Here is a 7,370-nt window from a genome sequence, read left to right on the forward strand (position 1 = left end):
CGAGCAGGACCTGCAGCGGTGGAGAGAGAAAGCCGGGATGGTCACAGTAGCCTTCAGTGTCTTCAGAAAAGAGAGGGGAAAATATAGCCTGGGAGGCTGGTGTGTTTCCTCAGTGTAGACACAGCAGGGACTCTCGCCCACAGGCCTGTGGGCCTTGAGAACAATGGATCTGCCATCTCCCAACATGAAGTGTTATGAAATAGTCCTCGCCACAGCTCCATCGGCTGCTCTCTCGCTTGAAGTCATGTGGTCTCAGAACTGCGTGGGCCGAGGGAAAACGATTTGCAAATAAGAAAAATGCTTTTTGAAGATTTCAGAAACACAGTTACAGGATTCAATAGTTCCCATATCCACGGATCCAGCCTGTTCAAACGTTACCTTTTAGTAAGGCCAAAATATCCACTGTCTAGATTGTTATTCAGGTCTCTGTAAGTCAGTCAATAGTCTGCTCATACATGAAGGTGAATCATGCGGGTCACAAAGGAACAACAAAAATGCTTGCACAAATTAAAGTCGGGATTAAACGGGATCAAAGAAGAACTAGTGGGAGATGAAAAGCCTGGCGATCTGTGTGAGGTTGAATATTGAGGGCCCATCGAGGCCCTCATGGCGTCAAACACAAGGGACCAATCTCATGCTCTCAGCACAAACAAAATGGTCACAGATCCTCCTCTGTTGCTCTCACTTACCGATTTTCTCACTTCACTGACTTCCCAACCCTTAGAATAATCATCAGACCCTCAGTTTCAAGGGCATAAACAGATCGGAGCGTCTCGTACGTATAGAGCTCTTTGCGTTCACTCGATGAACATGTGACCTTGCTGTATTTCCTGCAGCAGTCGCCAACAAAATATTTATTTTCTTTATTGACATGCATATCAGCCGCAGCTGGAGCATTGTCTTTCAATCACAATACAGCCTGTGTACTCAGGAGAGCTGTTGGGCTGTGATATGCAGCTGATTGGGATAATAACTGGTAGTAAACAGGGATTTTGTATTTTCCCAGAAGAGAATGAGGAGCTGTCAGATGCTTGTCAGCAGGCTTTCTGTTGCCAACGTTTAAACGCTTGACCTGAGCTAGCAGATTTCCACTTCCACCTTTTTCCAGTCTTTAGTGCCAAAATCGGAGCGTTACGGTTTGGAGAACAGGACGGCTCTTTCCAAATATAAACTCATGCTACACAGTAAATGTACTGGTAAATCAGCCTCATAAGGTGAGGAACAAAAGCCGGTAGTGAAGGCTAACCACAGGCAAAATGTGGCAGAGGTTATTGATAAAGTAGCTGAACAATGCTTTTATAGAACCTGGCCACACAGGTATTAAGATTTATAGTGTTGAAACCGGTATAATAGCTGTTCGGATGTTCACCTTAGAAGCAGGATGTGATGCAAAAGGACACAGCTGTTAGGTTTCATTTACCATATTGTATTTGGGAGGAGGAAGGCTTGATTTTTCAGATTCAGTGGATGATATAACAATCATTGGAAATAGCATAAATGTGTGATTTGTATTCTTGTGTATTAAATCAATATTGTTGCTGTCTGAGATCATTTGTTAGCCCTGTACAATGGTCGTTCTTGCTCTGTAATGTGATTCTTTAAGTAGGAAATGTTTGCCAGCGGATTGCATGGACTGAATTCTTTCATGTTTAAAAATACCAACAGTGTATTTGGATAATTGTTTAATATATTGAAGAAAAAAATAATTTTTCAAGCCTTATGTATAGGTAGAAATCAGTAGGATGAGGATTAATTGCAGTGTATGAGCATTACTGTGGTGCAAATTTAATTTCAACAATGTGCCTCATTACGACAAACTGTATTTTTTAAGTAACTATTAGCTACATATATAAACTTACATTTTCATCTTCAATGATTAAAAGAAGCACATATTTGTGTAAATATATCTAGGTTACCTTCTCTTTCTGGAGGCAGTGGATGGGATGTTGTTTTCAGGATGAAAAGCTGCTCTCGCTGCTTCGGTCTTACTGGCATCCATTTCACCTCATTAGGACCCTGGGACTGAGAGTCGACAAAACACTGAGAGAAATCATTTTGCCGGGGGAGTGTGGCGGGGATAAATTGGCCTCTGGTTCAGTACAAGAGTCCCCGCTGTGCCAAGCGGAAGAGAAGGGCCTGGCTGGCAGTAGGGGCAGGCCCAGGCAAGGCCGGCTGGGAGGCCCCATGCTGAGACCCCCTCCCTGCCTCTGACAAACACGGCAGTGGATAATCTCTCCTTCAGGGACTCGGTCCTGCGCTGTGGGGCTGAGAGGGAAGGGGGCTGTTATACAGCACAGTGCAGAGGAACTGCCTCTGTGTGTGTGTGTGTGTGTGTAGCATGCACCACAAACACACTTGTATGCACTTTCACTGTGCACAGCTTACTTGCATATCCATTTCCCCCTAGTGAACACTTTTCACTCCATCATGCAGACATCACTTTGACAGCTTCAATAAACAGGATCTTAAATAAAAGTATAGATGTTTTGAAATGATGACAAACATCTCAGATAAATTCTGCCAAGCATGTGAACTGAGTAAATCCTGCAAAACCATGTATTTCAAATAAATTCAGAATGTGTCAAAGGGCAAAAACAAGCCGTCCATCACAGGTAGATTGGGTCGACTTGGCAGGTGAGCTTCCGAGGAGATCAACAACTTCAACAAGACTATAATTTGTAGATTTTTTAGCCTAAACTCTGAGTCATCTGTCAGAGAAAAACTAATAACTGCAAATGTTATTTGGCTTGTTCAAGACACAGGCTAGATTTCTGTTCAAGGCCAGGGAGTTAAAGTTAAGAAGTGGCTAAGCTGCATGAATTGGGGGTATAAGGGTAATTATGATGTAGAAATTTACCAGCATAGCTTCCTTATTTCAGTAATGTTTCTATGATAACAAGACATTTAATCCTAGTTCTTCAGGTTGGATGACTAATCTCTATAAATAATTAAAAAGGTCAAATTAACTCTATTGCAGTGCATTAAAAAAAGCAAATGTATTCTCTATAAACTCCATCGAAACATTTTCAGTGTAGTTGGACAGCAAACACACTCACAGGAACCGTTTTCTCCAAACACTTTACTTCCATCAATATTTTTTACAAAAAAATGAAACAAATTAACATCCTCAAATCTCCTCTGTTGTGAGCCATGCGTGGTCAACCTGTATTATTCAAATATATAAGTCCATATCCATCGTTATCCAATAGTGAGAGGCCTTGTCAGCCGTTACGACGTCTCCATCTTGTAACCATGCTTTTCCAGCTCCGCTCTTCAGGGAGGAAAAGGAAAATAGAAAGATCAAGTCAGTACAGATGATTACAGGTGGGTGGTTGAGGCTTAAGTACCCTCTGCTATTGATTGTGAGAACCATTAAGAGATGGGAGTGAAAGAATATATAAATATTGCATAATGCGTGCAGCTATGGATTTGATGATTACATATATATGGCAGCTATGCCCTTTAACAATAATGATATCTTATAGCAACAACTTAATAGCACGGCTATCATAATTGCTGAAAATAAAACAATAGCATATTACTTACTGTCTAAAGTGTACTCAGATAAAAACAGACCAGCCACTTATTTACCAACAGTTATTGATTATTCAATAAGTGAGAAGTCTTTAAATCATGACTGAAATAATAGTGATAACTTTGATGTGTAATGCATAAATATTTAAAGAGACACACTTAAATCCTGGCAGTTACTGTACGTATTAGTCTTCTTCATTTTATGCGTTTATGGCATTTATGGGACAATTTCTGATTCAAGCTGCAACATGCTGAAACATGCAGCATCCCACTGTGCAACAGCAACCTTAGCTATTCCTGATGAGCTACACAATCAATGCAAAATAAGACACAAAAGCAAGAACACTATAAGGTTTCTTGCAATTTCCAGATTGCAAGACGCATAAATATGAATCAAAGAGCAAAATGCAGAATGTTCCTTCCTGTTCTCCGCTAATAATTCAAGCTGCATATTAGAAAAAAAGCTTTCTTCATCTTTAGAGACCAACGTTTTTTTTTTTTAAATATTCAAATTGATAACTATAACAGTTACTATTTTGGAAAACAATCATAACTATGAATCATAAAAGAAGTAGCTGTGTTGGGGTGTCAATGAATCTATACAGATCTTCAAATTGTACAATAGAAAGAAATGAAAAGAGACGTACGTTACTTATAACTGATCCTGTGAAAATGTTTACTTCTGTTAAAAGTACTTCAATCAATAAAATATCATCGATTACGTTACTCATTTTAATCCAACACTAAAGTTTATTTTCTTATTAACACACATTTAAATAATATATTATCTAATTTAACACGTTCACAGTGCCTGCAAGTAAACAGAAAGCCATAATTAATAGATGAATGCCTAGAAGCAAATCACGCACAGAAATGTGTTAATTTTTTAAGGATCATTCTCTTATTCAATAACTGTGGTTTATAAATAAATGGACGACAGGTGCGCATGTTTATCACCAGATGATTTATCCGTGGATCAGTCCTGTAATGGTAGATTAAAGTCTAATGAATAACCAGCTTTACGTTAGCCTTAAATTGTAAAGATTGTTGAATGCTAGTATTACCTCAGTTGATTTGAGAAATCATCCTCTACGTTGTCATCATCCCAGTTGTCCTCCCAAACATGAGCATCTTCATCTTCATCCAGCCCCGTCCAATCTATGAATTAAACAGTGAAATATCAGCAACATTAGAAAATAAAGTAGACAACCACACCATGAACAATATTGTCTCAAACTGTCACACAAAACAACCCTTAAACTAAACTCTGCTGTTTACCTGGTCGGTTAACAATTTAGCTTGTCGGCTAGCATGACCGGTAGGTTATCTAGCTAGCCAACGGTAGCAAAGGAGCTAAGTATAGCAGCTGCCCACATAACAGAAACGTAAATATACAATGATGTATGCACAATATCTGTGGTATGTAAGACATTGAAGGCCACGAGTCAAGTAGTTTGTTGAAATCAGCTAAATTAGCTGGCTGTGGCGTGTTACAAGAACGTTGCTAACTAATGCTAACGATACTACGGCTAGGCTAGCTGAGTCACTGTTACAGGGCCCCGCACGGAGAAAGCCTTACAAACCGATAGTATAAAGAAAATAAGAGCTGCAGAACTTCGGATATTATCTGTATTATTTACCCTCCGCTGGGAATTCCTCAAACTCATCATCCTCCTCCAGTAAGCCCAAGTCCACGGTTTGTTTCTTGTCTGACATGTTAGCTGTGTAGCCGCTGTGTTGCTGTACGATAATGAATGGCTCTCACGCGCAGGTTCTGTGGGACGCTGGAGCTGCTCGAGCGGGTAGAAATTGCGCTAACTGCGCAGGAAAGCGCAGCTGTCACCATGCTGTGCGTCGAAGCAAGGTAATGCAATGTTTTTCTTTCAACATATTTCACAACATATCAACTCACTCAGTAGTCTAACCATTTTGGGATGAATACACTAGCCCTTTCTCTCAGAATTAGCTTCTAATATGAATCCTCCAACTTTTGATATGTTTTTGAAGTTATAAATACCCTACAGCTAATGTATGGTAGGCCTCTTAACATCCAATAAAGCAAAATATAATTGTCCAAAATACCTTCTGACTTGCTCACTAAGTGTTTTCCAGAGACAAATTGTTAGAGTGAACACTTTTAGGACTACAAGTATGAGATTGTTATCTTCAATCACCTGTAAAATGGTTTATTATCATACTGTAGATTTGATGTGCGATTAAAAAGAAAGCTGCATGTTGTGTGCTGTCCATCAAATAATGTATTAATGAGAAAATTGTCTTTTAAAAAGGAATATCATTTTTCTAATGTGTTAAAACAGTTATTCATTTTGATGTGATGTGTGGTTCATAAGGTGGAAGTGAATTTCTCTTACATCATTAAGCCATTGAGCATTCTGGGTAAATTAAGCTTGCACAAATCAAAGTGGATCAGCTCTAAAACATAGTTTTAATATTTCTTTGTCAATCTCTAAAAATGTGGCACCCAGATTAAAGATGTAACCATGAAATGGACTTAATATCTCTTGTAATCCACTGGCCTTTACAAAACGTGGGGGTTTTCTGCCTGTCATACCTTTTGTATTAAGACATTTTAAACACCATGTAGACCCTCAAAACATCTGTTTCCATACATTCAACATGGATTGTTTTCAATAACATTCAACATTGTATTGGGAAGCAAAGCAGAGAAAATTCTTGCAAATATTTGGGAAAACAGAAAACTCTTTCTCTCCGGTGCTCTGAATTTCTCCCTGTGTTTCTCCCTGTCCCTCTCAGACACACACACTCTCTCTCTTTCTCTCTCTCCCACACCACCACAAAAGCCCTACGCAGTCCCCTTTCCTCAAAACATATGCACACAAGTCAGTCAAATTTGAGCAAAGATTTTTCATTTGGGAACAAATGCACATTGTAACCCGTGCGGCCTGCTCGAATAATGAAGCGGCAGCCACAGCTTAGGATGTATTTTAGATAAATGAGAGCGCACATTCACCACAAAACCACTTGTACCACAATGAAAATTGCTCTGCAGCTGTCATATGTTGACAGATGGAGCAAACCTCAAGTTAGGCTCAACGTACTTATTCTATTTTCAAATTATTTTGTAATCTTCCTAAGCCTTTACACATGACAATGCCACAACAGTCGGAGGAAAGAGGAACGGGACATGGAGCGAAAGTGCAGGAGGAAAATGCCACCGTGCTTAAATAGCCTCACGCAACTTACATGTAGAAATGAAAGTTTCAAACTACAGGTTTTAGGCATAAAATGAAGTCTGCACAGACATGAGAATATAATTAGTAACATTTCTTAAGACAAGAAACACTCGCACATTTTCAGTTTGAGAACTTATGACTGATTTTGTGTTTTTCTCTGAGCTGCCCTCCAAGAGCTGATTCTGCTGCCCGCGTCACTCAGTCTCAGGTGCAGCTGAAGCCCTGGGAAGCGGCTGCAGCGTCCGCCCAGCATACCTGAGACTGCTGTTACACCGCGCCTGGCGCCTGGAGTCTCCCCTGCTCAGGTAGAATAGGAGGAGGTTGAAGGAGGAGTGGGGTGGGGGGTCACGGAAGGGAGATGCAGCATGGCCCTCTGCAGACAGACTCCACCACAACTTGAGTGTGAGTATGGCAGCATCACATTTCTGTCCCTTTCACAAAGCCCTCTGGGAAAGGACAGGTCGGCAGCCGCTATGAGTACACTGAAAGAGACAGACAGGGGAAGACTCCAGGTGAAGCCAGCCCGGCCAGTCTGACAGTCTGGCCCCCTCCTCAACCCCCAACGTGCTTTATCACAGGCCCGGCTCATGATATGGCCTGGAGGCGGTGCACAGTGAGAGG

The 7,370-nt window shown here is 40.6% G+C and overlaps 1 long non-coding RNA gene across 1 annotated transcript; it reads right to left on the bottom strand.

Annotated features, from left to right (window-relative positions):
- Nucleotides 1–3,060: 3,060 nt before the first annotated feature.
- Nucleotides 3,061–5,306, bottom strand: LOC138609256 (uncharacterized). The gene is made up of 3 exons (XR_011309469.1): nucleotides 5,175–5,306; nucleotides 4,599–4,692; nucleotides 3,061–3,271 (listed from the first exon to the last, which is right to left on the bottom strand). It is a non-coding gene; the product is annotated as an uncharacterized lncRNA (long non-coding RNA).
- Nucleotides 5,307–7,370: the final 2,064 nt, after the last annotated feature.

The sequence above is a fragment of the Semicossyphus pulcher genome, unplaced genomic scaffold (genome assembly GCF_022749685.1).
Source record: "Semicossyphus pulcher isolate SPU_LCO1_2020_fin unplaced genomic scaffold, fSemPul1.0.p SCAF_5, whole genome shotgun sequence".
NCBI classification, from domain to species: domain Eukaryota; kingdom Metazoa; phylum Chordata; class Actinopteri; order Labriformes; family Labridae; genus Semicossyphus; species Semicossyphus pulcher.